We start from the raw sequence: 26,377 nt of genomic DNA, 5'->3' as shown, positions 1-26,377 counted from the left end.
TGTCTCAAATCCGAGCTGGAAAAAATGTCCAAATGCTACTTTATGCTTTTTTTTGTGACATTTTTCTCTTGAAAATGAGCCCCATAGACTGCTGTCAAGGAAGACCTGAGGAAAGTCACTGGGGGATAGGAAGCATAAAATCTTGCTACTAGTGGGGATTTTGCCAGGTACTTGTGACCTGGATAGACCATTATTAGAATCAGATCACTGGGCTGATGCTTTGATTTTATGTAGTATGGCAATTCTTATGTTCCTATACATAACAAGAAAGTAAATCTCTTGTTGATAAACTAGTAAAAGATCCATTAACTTTTTTTTCTACAAAGCCATATTGCTGTCAGGAAGTGCCGAGAAGAGAGTGAATATAGACACAACTGCTCACATATGCTGCAAACTGAAAATAAAAGCAACAGATATTTATTTTATGTATTTATTTAAGAAACTTGTATGCTGTATTAGCTAAAAATACCCATGAGCCACAGATAAGCTACAATATGCTACAAGCTCATTCCTTTCAACCATGTTCAATTATAGAATATTTATCTTTATGTGGATTAGGTCAGTGATTCCCATACCTGGTCCTGGAGGCACCTCAGCCAGTCAGGTTTTAGGATATCCACAATGAACATTCATGAGAGATATTTGCATTTACTGCCTCCACCACATGGAAATCTCTCTCTTGAATATTCATTGTGGATATCCCAAAACACATGACTGGCTGGGGTGCCTCCAGGACCAGGTTTGCGAACCACTGGATTAGTACATAAGTACATAAGTAATGCCACACTGGGAAAAAACCAAAGGTCCATCGAGCCCAGCATCCTATCCATGACAGCGGACAATCCAGGCCAAGGGCACCTGGCAAGCTTCCCAAACGTACAAACATTCTATACATGTTATTCCTGGAATTGTGGGTTTTTCCCAAGTCCATTTAGTAGTGGTTTATGGACTTGTCCTTTAGGAAACTGTCTAACCCCTTTTTAAACTCTGCTAAGCTAACCGCCTTCACTACGTTCTCTGGCAACGAATCCCAGAGTTTAATTATGCGTTGGGTGAATAAAAATTTTCTCTGATTTGTTTTAAATTTACTACACTGTAGTTTCATCGCATGCCCCCTAGTCCAAGTATTTTTGGAAAGTGTTAACAGATGCTTCACATCCACCTGTTCCACTCTACTCAATATTTTATATACCTCTATCATGTCTCCCCTCAGCCGTTTCTTCTCCAAGCTGAAAAGCCCTAGCCTCCTTAGCCTTTCTTCATAGGGAAGTCATCCCATCCCCGCTATCATTTTAGTCGCCCTTCGCTGCACCTTTTCCAATTAGGGATTCAATCAAATAAAATTAAACTGTTTAAACCTTTTTTATGCAATGGGTCCTGTGACAAATAGGGGGCACTAATAGCATTCTTTCCCAATAGAATGCACGTTTGCACCACTGCACATGTGCGAACTGTATGCATGCATGGGCTATCGGAAAAGAGTGCACATCACTTTGGAAATGCAACCCTGGTCTCAACACAAGTTCTGGGCACCAGCTAGCTCTTTAGTGGGTATGTTTGCTAAGGCACATTAGCGTTTTTAATTCGCCTATAAAGTTAAGGCGCATTAAACCCTAACATGCCAATACATTCCTATAGGCATGTTAGCATTTAACACATGTTAAAAATGCTAACACACCTATAGCATGCCTTTGTAAACACAGGCTTAGGTCAGGTGCCCAAAACCAGGGCCACAAACAATAGTTCTGATTTATTGAGCTGGGCACAGGCTGGGGCCAGGCTTGATCCCTGTAAGCCATAGGGTTTTAAGCCACACTCTTTATTATTTCTTTACCAGTCTATGAGTAAATCGACCTCGCTCACACTAAGAAACTCTCCACTCCAGGTTTTATGGTCAATGCAAACACACAACTTTAATGGAACACTGCAACAGGCAGATATCCAAACGTCATACTTTTCTTTAACAAACAGTTCACTTTGCTGGAAGAGGCTTTTATAATAGTCTCTACTACTAAACTAACTACTAAATTAATAGTCTCTTTATAAATCCTAGGGCATTTACATATTTACAGTACCACCAGTCCTCGAATACCCATCCTTTCTGGCAGAACAATCCAAGGCTGTAGCTTCCCACTCCTCCTGAAGCAAGCTGTCCCACCGGGCTCTTACCCAGCTGCTGCACCCACTCAGGACCACACCTCCCTGACTGTCCATCTCTTCCAGATATGCACTTCATTGAGCTGCTGCCTCTGGCACTAACAGGCTCCTCCTGTTCTGCTCCAGGAAGTTCATCCTTTCTACCCACCCGGAGCTGCTGTAGGGGAAATTATTATTGACATCAGGGGGCTTGGGCTGGTTTGGTGGACTTCAGTGTTGACATTGGAGAGTTGGGCTTGGGTCAGACAATTGATGCTTATATTGGGGGAGGGGTCAGGCTGGTGTCAGGGTAACTGGTGTTGATGTGGAGGGGCATAATCAAAAGGGACGCCCAAGTTTTCCTGGGGACGTCCTCGCAGGACGGCCCCATGAAGGGGCGGGGAAACCCGTATTATCGAAACAAGATGGGCTTCCATCTTTCATTTCGACAAATCCTGAAATTTAGGTCGACCTTAGAGATGGTCATCCTTAGACTTGGTCATTTCTGATTTTCGGCAATAATGGAAACCGAGGATGCCCATCTCAGAAACGACAAAATCCAAGCCATTTGGTCGTGGGAGGAGCCAGCATTCATAGTGCACTGGTCCCCCTGACATGCCAGGACATCAACCGGGCACCCTAGGGGGCACTGCAATGGACTTCACAAATTGCTCCCAAGTGCATAGCTCCCTTACCTTGTGTGCTGAGCCCCCCAAAACCCACTACCCACAACTGTACCCCACTACCATAGCCCTTAGAACCTTAACATTTCCATAGCACCTAGATGTGGATACAGTGGGTTTGTGGTGGGTTTTGAAGGGCTCACATTTACCACCACAAGTGTAACAGGTGGGGGGGGGGGGCCTGGGTCTGCCTGCCTGAAGTGCACTGCACCCACTAAAACTGCTCCAGGGACCTGCATACTGCTGCAAAGGAACCAGAGTATGACCTTTTTGAGGCTTGGTCATAAGGAAAAAGGGACCAAGTAAAGTCGGCCAAGTGCTCATCAGGGATGCCCTTCTTTTTTCCATTATGGGTCGAGGACGCCCATGTGTTAGGCACGCCCAAGTCCCGCTTTGCTATGCCTCTGACACGCCCCCGGGAACTTTGGTCATCCCCGCGACAGAAAGCAGTTGGGGGACGCCCAAAATTGGCTTTCGATTATGCCAATTTGGGTGACCCTGGGAGAATGCCCATCTCCCGATTTGTGTCAAAAGATTGACACCCTTCTCTTTTGAAAATAAGCCTGCTAGTTAGTCAGGCTAGTGTCATCAGAGTTGGTGTTGGGATCAGGTGGGTCAGGCTACTGATGAAAGGTTTAGTGTTGACATTGAGGGGGTGGGTGGACGATGAGGATGTTGGTGTTGTGTTCAGGGGTGCAAAGAGGACTGTTAGTGGCACCATGGGTAAATTCATGTTATATTGTAACACACTGTCACCATGTTACACGCCAGAGCCAATAGCATGGAGGGCCCATGCTATCAGCCCAGACAAGTAACTTGGTGGCCAAGCATTAAATGTATGGTAAATGCAAAAGTTCAAAGATCAATATGGATAGATATAACCAAAATGTGAAATAAAATGCGATCACAGTCTTTTGACTGGTTGTGTCCTCCACAAATTCAAGTCCTACCTCCTTTTGGGAGGTTGCCTACACTCAGGAAATTACCATTAAGATAAGTTTGTTATTTAATTTTTTTTCTAGGTATATTAAAAGCAAGAAGTTGGCAAAAGAATTGGTTGGACCGCTAGATGACCGATGGGTAAAAGGGGCACTTAGGGAAGACAAAGCCATAGTAGAGAGATTAAATGAATTCTTTGCTTCGGTTTTCACTGAGGAAGATTTGGGAGAGATACCGGGTGCCACAAATGGTATTCAAAGCTGACGAGTCAGAGAAACTGAATGAAATCTCCTATAAACCTGGAGGATATAATGGCACAATTTGAGAAATTGAAGCGTAGCAAATCTTCTGGACCGGATGGTATTCATCCCTGAGTAATGATAGAATTGAAAAATGACTTGTGGAACTTTTGTTATTAATATTAATTTATCTTTAAAATCGAGTGTGGTACCGGAAGATTGGAGGGTGGCCAATGTAATGCTGATTTTTAAAAAAGGTTCCAGAGGAAATCCAGGAAATTACAGACCGGTGAGTCTGACGTCAGAGATGGGCAAGATGGTAGAGACAATTATAAAGAACAAAATTATAGAGCATATTCAAAAGCATGGATTAATGAGACAAACAACTATTTAATTGATCTTTTTACCATATATATGTTCAGTAGAAAGATTTCTATAACTGTTATATGGTATTATAGTGCAATTTGCTCTGTCTTATCTGTATTCATTAAATCTCAAAGTGAAAAAATGAAAAATATGAGGAAAAGACCTCATTTAGACCTTAACCCAGGTATTTCCTCTATGTGTGGTTGGTCAAACAAGTCATCACTGATCTAAAAACCTCCTTTCCACCGTTGTTGAACAATAATTCTATCATTCAATAACTAAAAATGGTGACATGTTACTTAGCTTTTAGCATAACTCGAAGTGATTGTCAACTGCTCTTTTGTATCTACATGCTGTGAACACTGCAACTCCTGGGTAGGTTCGCCGTAGCTTCGTCCGGAGACCTCCACTCTTACAATGACAATCTATAAAAATGCTGTCCACTGTATCTTGGTATTCAATCCCTGTAGTTCTATGGTGTTTAATTGATAGATCCACCATAGAACCACAGGGATTGAATACTAGGCGCCATTTTGAGAGCATATGCTGCCAAATTAAATATCATAGGAAACATAAGAGGCGGGTGTTTGTCTTTTCAGAAGGAGTTCTTTTCTCTCTGTTTTGCAACTGTTTTTAACTTTTTTAGCTGTTTTCTCATCGATGGATCCATCGATTAAACACCATAGAACCACAGGAATGTGTAGTCTGTCCCAGTATGGCAATAATTATGTACTTATGTACTTATGAGTTAGAAAGGACATTTAAAAATGTGAACAATTTATATACAAAAAGTAAATGAAAATGAATCATTGAAGAAGTGGGTGTTATGTTAGTAAATAATTAGTTTTGCTGAGCTCACCATCTGAAGATCCACGTATATTTTATTTATTTTTGTTACATTTGTACCTCACGCTTTCCCACTCATGGCAGGCTCAATGGAAATTTGTGGGACTATATATCCTTTAGGTGATGATGGAGCAGTATATGTCACAGGTGGATGAACAGATGCAGCTCAGCCAGGTGATGGTGAGGTGATGCGAACAATTTTGGCATTTATAGTCCACTTAACCTTTAAGTTCTAGGTGAAGGACAAATCCAGTTAGAAAGATATTTTACACTGAAACTCGAATAACCGGAAAACATTTTACATTAAAACAGACTTAAATATTGTTACATAAAACAAAGGAGAGAAATTGTTATAATTAGAGCAAAGTGTGTGCTTGTCAGAACAGGTAGTCGAAAAGTAAATGCAAGTTGATGTGATAGCCATGTCATTACTTAGACAAGTTTGTATGTATCCTTCCATCAACTCCCTTTTGGAGTCACTGAGTGCATGTTAGAGATTTGTGTGGTTTCTAGCTTGAGTTTGAGTGGAGGAGTAGCTTATTAGTGCAGCAGGCTTTGATCCTAGGGACCTGGGTTCAATTCCCATCACAGCTCTTTGTGACTCTGGGCAAGTCACTTAACCTTCTATTGCCCCAGGTACAAATAATTACCTAAATACTATGTAATCCGCTTTGAATGTAATTACAAAAATCCACAGAAAGGTGGTATATCAAGTCCCTTTCCCTTTTGTTTGTGGCCCATAGTATTTCTAAAAAGCCATGTTTTTAATTTTCTATGGAAGCTCAGATAGTTTGGTATTCATCTGATCTTTAGTGGTAATGAGTTCCACAGTTCTGCTCCTTTGCCTATCAATGTTGTATTGGATGTTCTTTTAAGGCAGCATAATTGTTTATTTGGGGGAACCAATCGGATGTCAGTTAAGGATCTGAGCATTCTTTTGGGCTGATACACTTGCACGAGTTTTTGCAAATAGTTTGAGGCAATCTCGTAAAGGCATTTGAAGATTATGGTGAGTAATTTAAACCCAACCCTTGCCTTGCAAGAAAGCCAGTGCAATTTGTACAGGAATGGAATGGTATGTTCTCTCCAGTTTCCTCCTCTTATTAGTTTGGCTGCTGCATTTTGGACAATCTGTAACTTCTTCATTATTTTATCTGGCAGGCCTAGATACATTAAGTTACAGTAGTCTAGGACCGTTGTAACTAGTGCTTAGATGATAATCTGGAAGTGTTTTGTATTCAGTAGATGTTTGATATGGCAAAGTAGCCTCAGTTTATAGAAGCATTTGCATACAACATTATTTATTTGCACAGACATGGTTAGTTATGAATCTATGTAGACCTCTTATAGCTTTATTTCCTTTTTTTATGGCGATCATGGATCCTGCTAACTTGGGTAGTAGGGTTGGTGGTCCGTGGATCTCCTTTCCTAACCATAGTATACTGGTTTTATCTGGGTTTATCTTCAGACTTTGTTCCCAGAGCCATCTAAACAGCGAGTTGAAAACCTCATTCATCAGCACATAGACAGAATGTAGATCAATCCATGGGAAGAAGAATGATGTTGTCCACATAGGAGAAATATTTGATCCTGAATGGCTCCAACACTTCTTCTATGTCTTTTAAGTAGAAGTTAAAGAGAATTGGAGACAAAGGTGATCCTTGTGGGACTCCACACTTTATAGTCCGAGGATAAGATAATGAATGATGTCATTTTACTTGGACTGAATTGTGTCGCAGGAACCATGTGTACTACCTAAGACCTGTGTCTGTGATTCCTCCTTCTACTAACATCAAGTGTGGTTCACCAGATCAAACCCAGCCGATAGATTCAACTGTACTATGATAGATTTGCTGGCTCTTCTCAAGCAATAGGTGGGATTATGATAAGAGGCCGGCTATTACTGTTTCTGTGCTGTAGCAGAGGCGGAAGCTTGATTGCGAGTAGTCTAAAAGACTGTGCTGACCTAGAAAGTTCTGGAATTGTGTGGCCACTAGTGCCTCCATTATTTTCATCAATGTGGGAATATTTGCCACTGGGTGATAATTATTTTGAAGTGTTCAAGAGATTAAGTGGTTCAAGAGATTTACCCTATAGGAGTAGGGATAGGACAATGCCTCCCATCTCTCTAGGAAAGATTCCTTTACTTAGGATGTTCTGTATCATCATTTGACATGTTCTATTATTGATTGAGGGGCTTCTTTAAACAATTATGTTTTGTAGGGGTCTAGGATATAGGAACACTTGGAGAATATGTGCAATGCAGATCTAAATCCCTGAAAGTCTAAAGTGTTGAAAAGAGACCCAGTGGTGCTATACTGGGATACTGTTCTCCGGGATAGGATTATTCTTCCTCTCCATGGCCCAGGGACAGTCTGCTGAGCTGATGCTCTCTGGTACAAAATGTTTCTTCCTCTCCATGGGCACTGCCAGCAGTATGGATTTAAAGCATCAAACAAGTTTCAATTTTAACCTGGCAGGGGCTTCCAATATATGTAAACTCAATCCCAGCATGTCACAGGTACACAGTCCCATCACTCTGAATCACTTATTGAAAAACTTTGTACAAAACTTCTCAATTGCTTCACAAATTCATTTTGCACTCAGGACCTATGTCAACATGACCACATTTCACCATAGCTGCATCAGGACAACGGACCTGAAAAAGCAACACAATGCTTATATTATAATATCAACAATCCCAATGTACAATACTACAAATCTAAAAACACTTAGAGATCTCAACATACCTGTTCCAAAATGCTGCTAGTCTTCAGTGTTACATCTCATTTACAAGACGGCAACTAAACACCATCACATCCATTTAAAAGCCCAACCCACCCGACATCAAAAGTAAGCTACTCTAATCATTGTCCAGATCATATGAGAGACATTCAATTCTAAATTCAACCTCCCCCCCTCCCCCCCAGGGAGACTGTACCCAATGAAAAAATCCACTTCTGTTCCTTATAATTCAACAACCTATCAATGTCTCACCCCTCAAAACCCACCTGCACTTTTTCAAGAATGTGCCACCATATATCACTCCAGTCATGTCTTTTCTCCACCCAGTGAGATACCAGAGGGGCTTGTAAATTCTTACACAAGATTCTAGATTTATGCTCAGTCAATCATACCTTAATCTGTTGCTTCATTCTACCAACATAAAGTAGATCACAGGGGCACACTATCATGTAAACTAAGTTGGTAGACTTACAGTGTCAGCCCACATTGTTAATAACCTATTAATTTTCAGGATCATATACGTAAGCCCCACCAATGCAGTATTACACCATTGGCATTTACCACAAGTAGTGCGACCCACCGTGTCCAACAAGTTGACTCCATAATCAATACATTTTTATGTCAGGATTTCACCCAACGTCTGGCCCCTCTGGTATGCTATTAAAGACTTTTCTATAAAGCAAGAATGAATCGACAATATATGCCAAAACTTATACAATAACGCTGTGACCAATGAAATGTGCATCATATACGGAAACACAGCTACTAGTTTCTCAAGATGCTGAGAACTCTGATAGCTTAGCAAAACATCTCTAGAAGCAAACTTAGCCTGATAATAGGCCCTCTTGATTACTGAACATGGATATCCATGATCCAAAATACACTGCCATAAGGCTTGGACATGATTCTCAAAGTCCTCATCGGTAGAACAAATCGTCCAAATATGTATAAATTGACTTACTGGCAAACTTGCCCACAAAGAGTAAAGATGAAAACTAGAAAAATGCAACAATGTATTTTTGGTCACAAGTTCACGGTACAAAGTGGTACAAATTTTCATACCTGCTTTGTAGAGACAGACATTGAAAACCTTAATACGGTTCTTATTATAAAAAGCTGTAAACTGAAATCAAGCCAAAAACTTCTGTAAAATCTTGGTATCCCCTTCCCAAATGAAGAAAATGTCATCCAAAAATCTACGCCATTACTTCACATATTTAAATGCTGAGAAAAGAAGTGCTGAGATGAAACCAGAGGCAAGGAAGGTAGCACAATCCAAGAAAAATCCCTCAAACAATGACAGATTGGTGCAAAGCAAAACATTCTTATTGAGAAGAGACTCAGAGTGGAGGAGTGGCCTAGTGATTAGGATGGTAGACTCTGGTCTTGAGGAACTGAGTTCAATTCCCACTTCAGGCACAGCTCCTTGTGACTCTGGGCAAGTCACTTAACCCTCCATTGCCCCAGGTACAAATAAGTACCTGTATATGTAAGCCACATTGAGCCTGCCATGAGTGGGAAAGCGTGGGGTACAAATGTAACTAAAAAAATTATCAGAGGCATTAATTTAGGAAAACAGTTCAAGTGTACTTTGCCTTTGGCAAAGTACCTCATGAAAGACTCTAGAGGAAATTGGATAGGAAGTAGTGTCCTATTATGGATTAAAAACTGGTTAAAAGATAGAAAACAGAGAGTAAGGTTAAATGGTCAGTATTCTCAATGGAGAGGGTAGATAGTGGGGTTCCACAGGGGTCTGTGCTGGAACCGCTGCTTTTTAACATATTTATAAATGAACTAGAGATGGGAGTAACGAGTGAGGTAATTAAATTTGCTGATGACACAAAGCTATTCAAAGTTTTTAAATCGCAAGAGGATTGTGAAAAATTACAAGAGGACCTTACGAGCCTGAGAGACTGGGCATCTAAATGGCAGGTGACGTTTAATGTGAGCAAGGGCAAAGTGATGCATGTGGGAAAGAGGAACCCAAATTATAGCTACATGATGCAAGGTTCCACGTTAGGAGCCACCGACCAGGAAAGGGATTTAGGTGTCATCATTGATGATATGTTGAAACTCTCTCCTGAGTGTGCGGCGGCGGCTAAGAAAGCAAATTCAATGTTAGGTATTATTAGGAAAGGAATGGAAAACAAAAATGAGGACATTATAATCCTTTTGTATCGCTCCATGGTGTGGCTGCACCTCGAATATTGTGTTCAATTCTGGTCACAGCATCTCAAAAAAGATATAGTGGAATTAGAAAAGGTATAGAGAAGGGTGATGAAATTGATATAAGGGAATGGGACAACTTCCCTATAAGGAAAGGCTAAAGCGGCTAGGGCTGTTCCGCTTGGAGAAAAGACGGCTGAGAGGAGATATGATAGAGATCTATAAAATAATGAGTGGAGTGGAACGGGTAGACGTGAATCACTTGTTTATTCTTTCCAAAAATACTAGGACTAGGGGGAACGCAATGAAGCTGCAGAGTAGTAAATTACAACGAATTAGAGAAATTTTTCTTCACTCAATGTGTAATTAAACTCTGGAATTCATTACAATTTAATTAATCAAAAATTTGGGGTTATTTAAATTAAAACTAGAGTCACTTATTTGAAGCCTATTGATTAAACTCTAGATAATCATATCAAATATTTTTTATTTATTACAAATCATTAAACATGGACACATAAAACCAGTCATTCATCACCAGCCACCCACACACAGGTTTTTCATTAATATTGAATCAATGCTTTTTACAACAACTTAGTTAGCCCTCTAAACAAGCCAGACCACAACTTGCTTAGTGCTCACTGAACTTTCCTTAATCTGCAACAAATATCACTTTACTTCCCCTCTGCATGTCCTCAGGCTGTTGGGCCACAGCTCATTCTTTACATCTCTTTCTTTTTCACTGCAGGGAAGAATGTGAAACAGTTCCAATTCACTTCAGCAAGCTGCCAGCCTTGTTGTGTATCCCCAATCAAAGCTTCATCACAAAAAACTGTAAATCCAGTGTCAATAGATGTGTGAATGACTGAACTTTAAATAACAGCATGAAATAATCTTCAGCTGCAATGTAAGTGTAAATTGATATTTGTTGCTGATTAAGGAAAGTTCAATGAACACTAAGGGGCCCTTAGTAAGTTGTGGTCTGGCCTGTTTAGAGGGCTAACTAAGTTGTTGTAAAAAGCATTGATTCACTATTAATGAAAAACCTGTGGCTGGAGATGAATGAATGGTTTTATGTATCCATGATTAATGATTTGTAATAAATAAAAAATATTTGATATACAGTGGGGGAAATAAGTATTTGATCCCTTGCTGATTTTGTAAGTTTGCCCACTGACAAAGACATGAGCAGCCCATAATTGAAGGGTAGGTTATTGGTAACAGTGAGAGATAGCACATCACAAATTAAATCCGGAAAATCACATTGTGGAAAGTATATGAATTTATTTGCATTCTGCAGAGGGAAATAAGTATTTAATCCCTCTGGCAAACAAGACCTAATACTTGGTGGCAAAACCCTTGTTGGCAAGCACAGCGGTCAGACGTCTTCTGTAGTTGATGATGAGGTTTGCACACATGTCAGGAGGAATTTTGGTCCACTCCTCTTTGCAGATCATCTCTAAATCATTAAGAGTTCTGGGCTGTCGCTTGGCAACTCGCAGCTTCAGCTCCCTCCATAAGTTTTCAATGGGATTAAGGTCTGGTGACTGGCTAGGCCACTCCATGACCCTAATGTGCTTCTTCCTGAGCCACTCCTTTGTTGCCTTGGCTGTATGTTTTGGGTCATTGTCGTGCTGGAAGACCCAGCCACGACCCATTTTTAAGGCCCTGGCGGAGGGAAGGAGGTTGTCACTCAGAATTGTACGGTACATGGCCCCATCCATTCTCCCATTGATGCGGTGAAGTAGTCCTGTGCCCTTAGCAGAGAAACACCCCCAAAACATAACATTTCCACCTCCATGCTTGACAGTGGGGACGGTGTTCTTTGGGTCATAGGCAGCATTTCTCTTCCTCCAAACACGGCGAGTTGAGTTCATGCCAAAGAGCTCAATTTTTGTCTCATCTGACCACAGCACCTTCTCCCAATCACTCTCGGCATCATCCAGGTGTTCACTGGCAAACTTCAGACGGGCCGTCACATGTGCCTTCCGGAGCAGGGGGACCTTGCGGGCACTGCAGGATTGCAATCCGTTATGTCGTAATGTGTTACCAATGGTTTTCGTGGTGACAGTGGTCCCAGCTGCCTTGAGATCATTGACAAGTTCCCCCCTTGTAGTTGTAGGCTGATTTCTAACCTTCCTCATGATCAAGGATACCCCACGAGGTGAGATTTTGCGTGGAGCCCCAGATCTTTGTCGATTGACAGTCATTTTGTACTTCTTCCATTTTCTTACTATGGCACCAACAGTTGTCTCCTTCTCGCCCAGCGTCTTACTGATGGTTTTGTAGCCCATTCCAGCCTTGTGCAGGTGTATGATCTTGTCCCTGACATCCTTAGACAGCTCCTTGCTCTTGGCCATTTTGTAGAGGTTAGAGTCTGACTGATTCACTGAGTCTGTGGACAGGTGTCTTTCATACAGGTGACCATTGCCGACAGCTGTCTGTCATGCAGGTAACGAGTTGATTTGGAGCATCTACCTGGTCTGTAGGGGCCAGATCTCTTACTGGTTGGTGGGGGATCAAATACTTATTTCCCTCTGCAGAATGCAAATAAATTCATATACTTTCCACAATGTGATTTTCCGGATTTAATTTGTGATGTGCTATCTCTCACTGTTACCAATAACCTACCCTTCAATTATGGGCTGCTCATGTCTTTGTCAGTGGGCAAACTTACAAAATCAGCAAGGGATCAAATACTTATTTCCCCCACTGTAGTTAAAATGTAATGCCAAAAAGTGCAGAGTGATGCACTTCGGGTGCAGATACCCAAAAGAGAGATACTGGATAGGAGGGGAGAGATTGGTAAGCTCAACTCAGGAGAGGGACCTTGAGGTGATGGTGTCCAAGGATCTGAAGGTAAAGAAACAATGCAACAAGGTGGTGGCCATGGATAGAAGGATACTAGGCTGCATAGAGAGGGGTATAACCAGCAGAAGAAAAGTGTTGATGCCCTCTACAAGTCATTAGTGAAGCCCCACTTGGAGTATTGTGTTCATTTTTGGAGGCTGTTTCTTGCTAAGGATGTAAAAAGACTTGAAATGGTGCAAAGAAAAACTATAAAAGTGGTATGGGATTTGTGTTGCAAGACGTACGAGGAGAGACTACTGACCTGAACATGTATACCCTGGAGGAAAGGAGAAACAGGAGTGATATGATACAGACATTCAAATACTTAAAAGGTATTAATCTGCAAACAAACCTTTTCCAGAAACGGGAAGGCAGTAGAACTAGAGGACATGAATTGAGGTTGAAGGGGGGGGGGGGCAGACTCAGGAATAATGTCAGGAAGAATTTTTTATGGAGATGGTAGTAGATACCTGGAATGACCTCCTGTGGGAGGTGGTGGAGATGAAAATGGTAAGAGAAGGAATGGATCCACAGTAGCTTAGCAGAGATTGGGTGGCAACAGCAGTAATTGGGAGGCAAAGCCAGTGCTGGGCAGACTTCTACGGTCTATTTCGCCGGCGACGTTCGATTATGCCCCTCCATGTTACAATTTAAACCAATGAAATGGATAAATAAATTGTTCTTCCAATTCAGCTACTGGTAGTGTGGAAATAGAGGGCACCATTGTTGCCCCAAAGCTACCCCACAATGTTGTTCATAATATTTTTGAAAATAAAAATAGTTATGCTGATTCACCAACTGTGGTATAGATGTTATCCACTTTGATGTGGAAGTAATCAGCAAAGGCATCTGAAGAAAGATTTGTATTTTCTTCAGGCTGTGTATGGTTTGTTAGTGAATTCACTAGTTGAAAAAACACCTGGGAAGAGTTACCACTGCTAATAATCCTTTGGGAGACGTAGTTTTGTTTCTCTATTTGAATCATGTTTTTATACTTTCTGATATGCGTTCTACAAAGGTCTTTTTCCTGTGGTGTTTGGGTATTCATCCAGGATCGTTCCAATTGCCTACAGGATTTTTTCAATGCCTTTAATTCTTGGGTGTACCATGGATTTGTGGTTGATCATGGGACCTTTCTTTCTTTCCACAGTGCTAATGTTGATTGGATAGTCAGGTTCCAATTCACAATAGTTCTTTGGTTGTGGAGTCTGGTCTTTGTTTAGTCTTTCAGACTCATTTTCCCACAGTTGCATGGCATCTATCTTACCTCTCTGATTCTTTGCCTACAGCGTATTAGGGGGAGGTTAAATTCTTGTAGTTTGTGGTCAGACCAAATGAGTGTGGATGATTGCCATGATTGCTGTGCTGAGTTGTGTGGAGTGGAGGAGTGGCCTAGTGGTTAGGGTGGTGGACACTGGTCCTGGGGAACTGAAGAACTGAGTTCAATTCCCACTTCAGGCACAGGCAGCTCCTTGTGACCCTGGTCAAGTCACTTAACCCTCCATTGCCCCATGTAAGCCGCATTGAGCCTGCTATGAGTGGGAAAGCGCGGGGTACAAATGTAACAAAATATATATATATATATAAGGGAAGGGACAAAGATCGCATCAATATGGTGACCATGTTAGTGTGTAGGTCCATCACTGATTAGTCTTAGGTCAAGGTCTTGCATAAAGCTTAGAAGTGATTGAACTTCATGGGATTCCTTGTCTTCTAGGTGTATTTTTCTCCAATGTTTATGGTCTCTGGGTTAGATGTAAACATTGAATAATAAATGTTTTGAGGTTCTCCATTACTTCCTGCCATGGTCCTGGAGGACAGTAGAGCAACATCATTCCGTGAACAGTTGTTGGGGATATTGTTTGAGTTTTTAGGAACATGCCCTCTAGGCATTTGTGTGTTATTAAGTTGGCCAGTTCTACTCACAGGGTTGCATGATATATGACCGATACTCCCCCTCCTTTTTTGTCTGGTCTGAAAATTGAGTGTATCAGGTAGTCATGGGGACAAGTCAATTTTTGTATAATTGTGTCCTCCTTAATCAGCCATGTATCTACAATGCAAATTAGGTCAAAGTCTTTGTCTTGTATAAAATCTCTAATGATATCATATTTGTTCCTAACAGACCTGGCATTGAAGTAAACAATGGAGTTGGAAGACTTGTTAGGTGCTAGGTGTACATTCTCTTTCTTTTGAGCTGATATTATAACCGGTTTTAAGTATGTCTAAAAGTGTTTGTGTTTGGTGTATATTTGAATCCTACTCGGCCTTCTCATTGTGTTGACCTGTATTGGTGGGTTTATATTGGTGCAGTCAATTAGATTTTGGGGGTTAACTCCCCAGTGGTTCGTTGCATGTATGTATCTGGGGGTCTTCTGCCTTTCCAGATCTGGATGGAGGAGTCAGGTCTTTCATCTTGGGGAAATCCACTATTTCTGGGATAAGCAGTATAAAATGTTTTGTACTTTTTTGGGATCTTGCCAGGTATTTGTGATCTGGATTGGCCGCTGTTGGAAACAGGATGCTGGGCCTTTGGTCTTTCCTAGTATGGCAATACTTATGTACTTATGCACTTATGTACTTATCTTAGCACAAGGCCCTATTTTCACCTATTGCTGGATTTAGGCTAAACCAGAGTATTAATAGCTTCAATATCTCAGGCATAATATGTTCTGTGATGCTATGCTATGAGAAAGTTATTACTTGCCAACTCTCTAATTCAAAATTCAAGGCAAGTTACAACAACTAAGAGAAAACAAGACTGACAATTGTTCAGGAAATAACAAGGAAAAACTGTGAAATACAAATAAAAATAATTCACAACTCCATTTCTTAAGAAAACAAATATGTTTTCAAAACCTTTTGAAATAATTATACAAAAAAAGTAACTCTAGAAGAAGAGCAGTCCAATGATGAACAACTGAGAAGAAAGAATGGGAAAATATGACTTTCAGCTGTATATTTTTAATCGATGGGAATGCTTACATTAAGTAATTACAACTCTGACATCTATCTCTAAATTTTAACAAACTAAAAGATTGAGGCCCACCTACAGGATCAATACCATTCAAAGACTTTAAAACAAAACAAAGGATCTTAAACATAATTCGAGCTTGAACTGGTAGCCAATTCAAAGTCTTCAATAATGGGGTAATATGATCCATTTGCTATTTCTGAAATATTAGCCTGGCAGCAGAATTTTGAATCATTTGAATTCTTAAGAGTTGTCTAGAGGACAAACCCACATGAGTTACCATAGTCTAACAGAGATAAAATGGTAAGTTGTACAAAAACCCTGAAATGGTCTTGTAAAAAATAAGAACTTAACAATCACAGTTGTTTCAGTTTAAAATAAGCTTTTCTTATCAGACTATTGACCTGTAATTCCATATTCAAAGATGACTCCAAGATTACACCTAAAACTTTAGCTTTATGTTAGCATGCAACATAAGTTTAATCACTGTGCCTAGTTAGCATGCAGAATATGACTCACCAGTCATTTCGCTTGGTCGCACTAGGGGTCCTGTTTTTCACTTTCCAGTGCTTGGTGATAAGTGCGCTATCACTCTCTTCCTCACTTTGTGGTTGTTGATGCTTCCCTGGTACTCGCCATGTCCGGTCATGTGGGACTGAGAGCAGGGAGTCCACCCAGAGATTTGATTTAGAACTCTCACTTTTACTCTTACTCTGTCCACTGTTTCGAGGTAAGTGCAAGTGGTCTGCTATTTATGCGTGTGCGGCCATGACACAACTCGGGCTCTTCAACGTTGATTCAGGAAAGCCTATTGCAGAACAATGACCTGCAGAATGGAAATAACGTATGAGAGTACAGATCATATGACCCAGGCCTATGAGAGATATCCCAACAACCCAGCCCATTCTGTTCACCAGCGAGCCTTCAATGACAGGCATACCAATGGGGGCTGGGAAACAGCAAGCTCCAAGAGCTGTCACCAGGAGAACTTTGACTGCCATCTTGTCAGGGCCCATACCAAAGGTTCCAGGGGATAGGCATTACCTACTACTTGCTATGCAGCAGCAACTGGCACAGTGTCATGCCCCACAATCACCCTTGGTCTTCTTGTTGCAGCAGGCTGGAATGGATGCTAATGAATCATCATCTAGCTCAGACAGCAGTGACAGCTTCTCCTAGAGTCTTGAAACCCATGGCAGCAAGAGTGTGTCTAAATAGGAGGAAGATAGATCTCAGAAGGGAAGGGGAAGCAGAAGGGGAGGAGGAAAAAGTAAATGGGCAGCAGGAAGGTGAAGAGGGAGGTAGTGGTTGTATAGGGTGGGAGAGGAGGAATGGAAGCATTTATGAGGGTGAAGTAGGATGGAGAAAGTTATAGTGGAGTGGCAATAAGTGGCATGCATGAGTGGTGGTGGAGACTCTCATTGATGGGATGTTGAATAGTTACTGTTTGGGTGATATTGATGACCTACTGTACAAATGCCTCACTTGTTCTGATATGGGAAATATACCTTCAAGGAAATGAGAGGTTTGTGAGTTCATTCCTTGCTGCAATGTCTTGCTGGTGTAAGAATGCTCTGGGCCTGTTCCTTCTCCTCTATGTCGCTATCCTGTGGCTCCAGTCTCTTACTTTAGTGCAAGGTTGTGCAGGATACAGCAGACTATGAATATCTGGCATACCTTATCAGTGTGTAGAACAGCTCCCCTCCAAATCTATCAAGGCACATGAATTATGTTTTGAGCTGTCCAGAGCTGAATTTGATGATGGCCCTGGTTTAATGGTGTGCCCTTTTGTAGCTCTCCTCTGCCTCACCACTGGGTCTGATGATAGGGGTCATTAGCCACCTTCTCTAGAGTCTGGATCACCTGTGTGAGATTGGGAGAGCAAAAGAATGGGCATGGGGTGAGAAGGTGACCAGGGATGTTGGTTACTGTCCCAGTGGCCTGCACATTGCTGCTGTGAGCTAGACTCCGGTACACTGATGTCTGAGGATCTGGTGGTGTCTGTCTGTGTATTAGTATATGTGCTTCTTACCTATGAGCTAGCTGCCAGTGATCTCTCTACTCTCAAAATAATCATGTATCCCCAAATGTGCCAGGATGTGTGAGATGTGGCAGGATCCAGGGAAATATGGGAAGATGTCAGTGATCTCCCCCTGTGCATTGTGCACTACTTGCATACTGAGGGAGTGGAAGGCCTTTTTCTTGTGGTAGATGGGCTCTCTCTCACTTTGGGGGGGGGGGCAGAGGGCCACATGGGTATAGTCAATGACATTGAGTACAGAGGGGAAGTGGGCAACCTTATAGAGTTGGATCATCCTGTGTTGTTTCTGCAGCTGGGTCTGGGGGAATGCAATATTGTCAGTGGTGTATATAAGAAAGGTCAAGAGGAACTGTGTGATGCACTGGGATATGGCTGACTGGATTAGGCCTGCAGTGGCTACCAGGACAGTCTAGAAATTGCCAGAAAGGCAAGTGCAGGGGTGACTTTGAGGTGCATGGGCATGGGCTACCCCTCTGAGTGGTGGTGCAGAGGAGGAGCTCCAACCTTTGTCAAAGATGCAGAATGGCTGCCTTGTCAAAGCAGATGCACCCTATACACTGCTTCTCAGTGAGGTCAAGGAACTGTGTCCTGAGACTCTATATAATATGATAAGAATGTGACCTGTTGGCCCTCCTCTCCTTCTGGTGTGCTTTGTGGAGCAGGGCCTCCATAGCCCAAACTTTCTGGTAGCTTATGGCCCAAACTCTCACCATGACCACTATCCAGAATGCTTCCCATCACCAACACCCAGACTCACACATAGTGCGGCAGCAAAGACACTGACAGACACCACCTCACTACTCACAGCCAGTCAGAAACATGCAAGAACAGACACAGACAGCATGTGGAGCTAGGGACTGTATTGCGGCAGGACAGACAGAAACAGAAAGATATTCATTTGGGCCTGGGTCAGTGTTAGATGTTGAAGGGGCTCACAAGTGGCTGGGAACAAGGTACAGGGGAGGTGTTCATACAGGCAGCGCAGAGGGTTGAGAGATGGGTTCCAGAGAGATTGCAGCAGGAGTAGAATCACTAAGAATGAAACACAGACAGCCCTGGGTGCACAGAGATGGCAATGGGTCTCACCGACTCTCATATCAGCTCTCCTTCAGTCAGCACCAACACAAGGAGTCAAAAACAAGCTCTGACTGCACTTATTTGTGCTTTATAGGGGTTGTGATGGATGGTTTAAAAATTGCTTTTCAGTTTTACTTTAATCGATAATACCCTATAATACCCTTTAAAATCGTCTGTCTTTGACCAAAAGTAACTTTTTCCTTGTACATGCAAAAACAGATTGGAATGTCTAAAATAAGGCACATCTCAAAAACAGATTGGAATGTCTTAAGAGCCAATCTGTTCAGGAGGGAGGCAAGGTGCACTCAAAGTTCAGGAGATAAGCCACCTGGCCAGTGATTTCTTTGCCTGAACCAAGGGCATGCAACTGTGACCTCATCTACATTCCTGTAAATTTCCTTCGCTCTGAAAATAAGCTGTAGCTTAATAAAAAGGGGGATCTCTTGCAGTGAGGCTTTGGGGTTCTTCTGTGGACAGACGTGCTGCGCAGAGGATTTGTTCCTGGTCGTAAGGAGACTTTGAGCCGTCACTGCAACGGACCTCCCGGCTGAGATAAGGGCTTGAGATTCCAGAACCAGTGATGTTGTATGTGTGTGTGTATATATATATACATGAGTGGAGGAATGGCCTAGTGGTTAGGGTGGTGGACTTTGGTCCTGAGGAACTGAGTTCAATTCCTGCCACAGTCAGCTCCTTGTGACTCTGGGCAAGTCACTTAACCCTCTGTTGCCTGCCGCATTGAGCCTGCCATGAGTGTGGAAAGTGCAGGGTTCAAATGTAACTAAAATATATATATATCTGTTTTATAGCTTTCTTTTAGTTAGATGGTTTAATCAGTGTGCATATCTCCTAATTTGACTTAGTGTTTATATTTCTTAATCATTGTGTAGATTGAAGCAATAATGACTTATACACTCTCCTTTTGAAGTATTAATGAAGAGTTTCATTTATCCAATATGAATCCAAAAGAATCTGCAGTATTTTGTTCTGTGAATAGTCTGTGGTGATCAAGTGAGCAGGCTGCAATACCAAAGCAATACAGGGGTGTATTTTCCTTAGATTCCCTGAACGTCATTGTACTACCCAAAATCATTGATACACATCAGAAATGGCACATTACCTATGACATGCCCTCAATATGCCTCCAACATGACTCCTCCCTTTTTCAACTTTTTTGTAATTAACCATAAATGTTTTACTCCATGTTGTAGAATAGCACATAATCCCTAAATTCTATAAATGGTGCTCAAAATTGCACTCAAAAATTTGGGTGTACAATTTAATTGAGTAACGAGCCAATTAGCGCCAACAGTTGGGCGTTAACAATCAATTATTGATGCTATATAGGAACAATTTTAATTTACATGTGCATCTTGTTAGATGCTATTCTATAAAAATGTGTATGCCTCTCCCATAGCCCCACACTCTTTAGAGTGCTAAAAATGTAAAAATGGTGGGTCAGGGGTATTCATTAAAGATGAATGCAGTATTATAGAATACAGGAGATGTGTGTCTAATTTAGGCACTAGCATTTATACCAGGTTTCAGTTGGTATAAATCCTCACATACAAAACTGGGCGCAGATCCTGGTGCTAAAGGCTAGTCTACAAATGGAGCCCAACTTGGAGTACCGTTTATAGAATAGTGCTTAGTGGCCATTTTTTTTACCCAGTGCCCAAATTTGGGTGCCATTTAATTAATCTAGTTCAATATGGTTTAGATGGTTCATCATGGACGTGCCGGGACATCCACATGTAAAACATGAGTAGTGTTTCAAAAATAACTGCCATTGTGTGTAATCGCAAAGGGATGATCACATGAGTGGAACATTGGAGGGGCATGGGTGAAGCAATGAAATTACATCGGCTGATATTCAGCGCTATTTAATCAGCCAGAAACGGCTCCTTGCTGGTTAAACAGCACTTAACCGGCTCTTTGATGAATATTAGTGCTTAGTACCTAGCAACTAACCAGCTATATCGCACGATATAACCAGCTAGGTGCGAATATTCAGTGTTTTGCCAGCTAAGCAGTCCTATCTGTTTCCGCATATAGTTCAAACTCCTCTTATTGACTTACAAGTGCATTCACTCTGCAGCTCCTCAGTATCTCTCCACTCTCATCTCTCCCTAAACTCCTTCCCAGGAACTCCGTTCACTGGGTAAATCTCTCTTATTTCCACCCTTCTTCTCCACCGCTAAATCCAGACTCCGTTCCTTTTATCTTGCTGCACCATATGCCTCGAATAGACTTCCTGAGCTGGTAGGTCAAGCTCCATCTCTGGCCATCATCAAATCCAGGCTAAAAGCCCACCTTTTTGATGCTGTTTTTACTCACTTGTTCAGTAGCCAAGTTTTATCATTCCCACCTTAGTAATTCTCTTATCCCTTATTTGTCCTAATTAGATTGTAAGCTCTGTCAAACAGGGACAGTCGCTTTATGTCCAGTGTACAGCACTGCGTACGTATAGTAGCACTATAGAAATGATAAGAAGTAGTAGTAGTAGTAATAGTAGTATCTTTGCCCACAATAAACGTAACTGACCAGCACTGAATATTAACCGGTTAAGTTTAAACCTGCCGAAAAGAAATCGGATATTCGATGCTGGTCACAGGAAATAGCACATCATTGAAAATCCAGGCTCATCGTTGATAGCAGCACTTAGCCAGCCTGCCTCCCATTGGCTGAATATCGGCAGGAAAGAACACTGTATGATACGTGTACCTTCGCTATATTTGGATGCCCGTAATTACACCAGGGCTATGGCTGGTGTAACTGCGGGGACCTCAATGTAAGGCCTGCCAATAGCAAATTATGCTAGTACTGTACAAAGGAATCAGGGCATGTATGTTCCATTATAGAACAGGTTCTCAACACATGGCATTGGACTTTCTAAAAGGAGGCACCCACTTATATAGAATTTCCCCCATAATGGATTTCACTATGATGGAGTGAGCAGTAATACAACATAATAGCATCATAACTTATTTTAAGCATTGCTTTTTATACATTTGACAAAGTAACAAAGTCTTCAGCTTTGTGAAAAAGATGGGGTTTCACAGTGTAGTTTCAATTTTCACAAAATTAACGTAATTTTGCAAGCCGGTAAGTAGAAGATGCAGGCAGAAATATATTTGAATAATAAAAGCTCAGAAACGCCTCTTTAAGTATTTATAGCAAAGCTTTTTGAAAGAATTGGTATTGTTCTTATTCTGGCTTTTATCTTGTTTTAAAGCATGAACTACCATTGAATCAAATTGTAAAAATTAGCATTCTGCAATATTCACTAGTTGACTTAGAAGCCAGATATGGAACTTGATTGTTTTTAAAGTTGCAACATAAATAAATAAAAAAAAGCTAAGAAAAAAGCAAGTTAATCCTTATAATTTAAAACTGAAAAACTAGAATCTGTGAATGTGACTCTTTAGAGCTTCACTTGTTTGTAAACTAGGTAACACACTGCGCAAAAGCTGCTATTTGCTATGCTACGCATCTCACTGGAAATGTAAATTGTCTCCTTTGAGAGAAACACTCTAATGTGAGAGAATCAAAATTATATTACATTTTTACTCCATAAATTTATTGATGCTGATTATCTCTGACTAGTAAAAAAAGGCCTGTTTGTCACACAAATGAAACGGGCGCTAGCAAGGTTATCATGTAATGGCGATTATGTTTTTAAGGGAACCGTTACGAGAAATGTTCTGTCATGATAAGTAATAATTGGGAAGGGTGTATAATGAGTAATATGCTCCAGGGGTATGAGATATGGATTGTTTTATCTATGGTTTTTTTTGTTTTAATCTTTCTTTTTTTGTGATTTTTATTTATAGTATTTTTTAAAAGATAAAGCGTACGCAGACTCCATCCATGTCCAGCATTTCTCCTCTCTTCCCTCCCCTCAATTCATGTCCAGCATTTCTCCTTTCTTCCCTCCCCTCCATCCATGTGCATCTCCTTCCTGTCTTCCCTCCCCTCCAATCATTCATGTCCAGCAACTCTCCATTCTCCCCTGCCCTCTCCTCCATCCACCCATATCCATCAAATTTCCTCTCTCCCCTGCCCCCTCCATTCATCCATCCATGTTCAGCAATTCTCCTCTCTCCCCTGCCCTCCCCTCCATCCGTCCAGGAACTCTCCATTCTCCCCTGCCCTCCTCTCCTGCCCAACGATCTCTTCTCCCCCTGTCCTCCTCTCCAATTCCAGCCATCTCTTATCTCCCCCTGCCCTCCCATCCTTGTCCAGTGATTCTCCCTGCCCTCCCTCAGCTCCCCGACAGCCCTCCTCTCTGTTCCTTCCCCCCCCCCCCCCGCTCATTAAACCCTTTTACTTTCAGGTGCAGCGACGGCAGTGAAGAGGACAACACAGCTTCTCCCTTCCCTCACACAGTGTCCTGCCCTTGCAGAAACAGGAAATGCATCATCGCAAAAGGCGGGACACTGTGTGAGGGAAGGGAGAAGCTGGAGGTGAGCCTGCTGTGTTGTCCTCTTCACTGCCGTTGCTGTGCCTGAAAGTAAAAGGGTTAAACACGCGCAAGGGGGGGAGGAACAGAGATGAGGGCTGTCGATCAGGGAGCTGAGGGCGGGAAGGAGCAGAGGGACCATCCGAGAGCTGCCTGGCTGCAGCGCTGCTGTGCAAGGCAGCCCTGCTTTTGGGGGGGCAGCAGCCAGGGGAAGGTCACGGTTGGGCTGGGGAGGCTTAGCCTCACCAAGCCTCTTATACGGGGCGCCAATGACTGTCCTCCCATCCCATCCGTGTTCATCAATTCTCCTCTGCCCTGCCCTTCCCTTCCCTTCCTCCCCTCGATGTCCCATGATTCTCTCCTCCTGACATCATCTTGCCTCCAATGTTCCTTTCCCCCTCATTGTTCTGCCCTCTGACGTCATTACGTTTTGACGCGAGGGTAAGGCAATGAGTGGGAATGGATGTTACGAACCCAGGCATCCAGACATAGAATGTTGGAGGTGCAAATTATTATATAGGATTATGTACCTTATGAATATACACCTAGTGGAGCATACTTTTCTTTGCGTGGGTTTCCATGAATTTTCATAATGAAAATATGTGAAAATGTGATTTGAAAATCCAAGTAAGGAATTTATACACTTATATTTCCACCTGCTCTTGACCACATATGAATTTTTAAGGTTAAATTTTGTAAATAATATAAACTCTTCTCCAACCCCATCCACAGGAATGCCTCCACTTGTCTGGGTAAAGTTATTCACAAACGATATGCATGTAACTGTACTTTTATAAATTTGTGCGCATGCCCAATTTGCGTCTGCAATTTAATTGGAACTTACATGCGAGAGGTGATGAGAGTGTGGATAAGGGTTTTGGCACTGTGCTCAGAAAGGAAGGGACAAATTTTGGTGATGTTGTGGAGATAGAAATGACTGATTTTAGCAATATTGTGCATTGATATGTTCTTGCATCATGGATCCTCAGGCCCAGGGACTGGGTATGTCAGATCGGGTCTCATGTGATGAAATATCTCCTCCCATATCTAGGTCTCTTTGTACCTCTCCCACACTTGCTTCACTCTGTCATAGTCTCTAACTTCACATGGTGCTCCGCCCCCATTCCTCGTGCTTCTCCTCTGCCCTATTCATGTGCATCCAACGTCAATCATATTTCTTCACCAATGCAAAACTGCTCCCAGAACTCTGCACACATATTCAGGGTATAATGTGTCTTCTTCTATCTCCTCGCCACAAGAGCGGGATTGGCGGCCATATTGACTATGGAGTCTCCTCCCGCTATTTGGCCCCAAGTACTCACAGTTTTTCCAATGTCAACACTTTCTTTCCCAGCCAAATGGCCTCTATGATCTCTCATGACTCTGTTGGGTCAATTGCCCTCTGAGGTTACCTCCTGGCTGAGTAGTAACTCAGTTTGTCCAAGCATGGAACACTCAAAATCATAATCTCTGTACAGTCAGACTCTCCAGACTTAACCTCATCAAACCCCACATTCGGGTGTCAGTTTTGTAACCCTCATCCTACTCACTTGGTTCACAGGCATTGGATAAGCTCCTTGGGTCCGGCACCTGGCACCAGGATATACAAACAGAGTTTAGATGTTGAGTGAGGCGTAAGCCATGGAGTTACCTCCCTCTGGATACTCTCAGAAGAAAACAACTAGCAGCCATTGGATTAAACTCCAAACCAGTTTTTACTTAACAATAACTTGAAAAAGGTCCAAACCCATAAATTGATATGTACACTCAGGGCACTTCCATATCAGCTTCAGTCACAATCTCTTTTCATTCCCAAAATTAACACGAACAGACATTGTACATCAGCAGCATAATTTCTCTTTTACTTATGTTCACCCCTTCAAATAAATGCAGTAGATTGGTGAAGCAAGATTTCCCTTCACTAAATCCATGTTGGCTTTGCATCATTAATCCATGCTCCAGGTAACCTGCCTGTCTCTAGCAATTGAAAACATAATATTGACCCCCCCCCCCCCCCCCCATACACACACACACACACTGGCAGCAATGCAGTTGGAGAACTATTCATCTTATAGGGAACAGTGCATAAGCGCCCCCGTATAAGCCTAAGCCTAAGCCTAAGCCTCCCCAGCCCAGTTGTGACCTTTGCCGCCTGCCTCCCGCCCCCCCCCCTCCGAAATTTAAAACTTGATACCTGCTCGGGGTTAAGGGAAGGCGGCGTCGGCAGCGACACAGTACATCAGCACCAGTGAAATGCGTGCTGGCTCGGTGCACCTTCAGCTTCCCTTCGTTCTGTCTCTCAAGCGCTGGGCCCTTGAGGGCGGGACCAGCGCTTGAGAGACAGAACAAAGGGAAGCTGAAGGCGCGCCGAGCCAGCACGCGTTTCACTGGTGCTGACGTGCTGTGTCGCTGCCGACACCGCCTTCCCTTAACCCCGAGCAGGTATCAAGTTTTAAATTTCGGAGGGGGGCGGGAACTGGACCTGGTGCTCGGTGGGAGGGAGGGAAGGAGGAAGGTCTGATGCTGGGTGGGTGGGAAGGAGGAAGGCCTGATGCTGCTGGGTGGGAGGAAGGAAGGAAGAAAGGCAGGCAGGCAGGCAGGCCTGGTGCTGGGTGGGGTGCCTGGTGCTTGATGCTGGGTGGGAGGGAGGAAGGGAGGGAGGGGTGCCTGCCTGCCTGCCTGATGCTGGGTGGGAGGGGTGCCTGGTGCTAGGTGGGTGGGAGGAAGGGATGCTTGATGGTGGGTGACAATTATGGGTTTAAGCTCCGCCCCCAACCCCACCCCCTTTAGCCTCCCCAAACAGTTGGGCCACCGACCGCCTATGGAACAGTGGTATTAACTGGATATAAATGA

The 26,377-nt window shown here is 42.6% G+C and overlaps 1 long non-coding RNA gene across 1 annotated transcript; it reads right to left on the bottom strand.

Annotated features, from left to right (window-relative positions):
* Window positions 1-2,035: 2,035 nt before the first annotated feature.
* Window positions 2,036-16,516, bottom strand: LOC115467060. Its single transcript, XR_003941637.1, has 3 exons — window positions 16,505-16,516; window positions 8,221-8,225; window positions 2,036-2,120 (listed from the first exon to the last, which is right to left on the bottom strand). It is a non-coding gene; the product is annotated as an uncharacterized LOC115467060 (long non-coding RNA).
* Between the last annotated feature and the right edge of the window lie 9,861 nt (window positions 16,517-26,377).

This window comes from Microcaecilia unicolor, chromosome 3 (genome assembly GCF_901765095.1).
Source record: "Microcaecilia unicolor chromosome 3, aMicUni1.1, whole genome shotgun sequence".
In the NCBI taxonomy this organism is placed as follows: Eukaryota; Metazoa; Chordata; class Amphibia; order Gymnophiona; family Siphonopidae; genus Microcaecilia; species Microcaecilia unicolor.
This window is presented reverse-complemented; position numbering and strand designations above follow the sequence as displayed.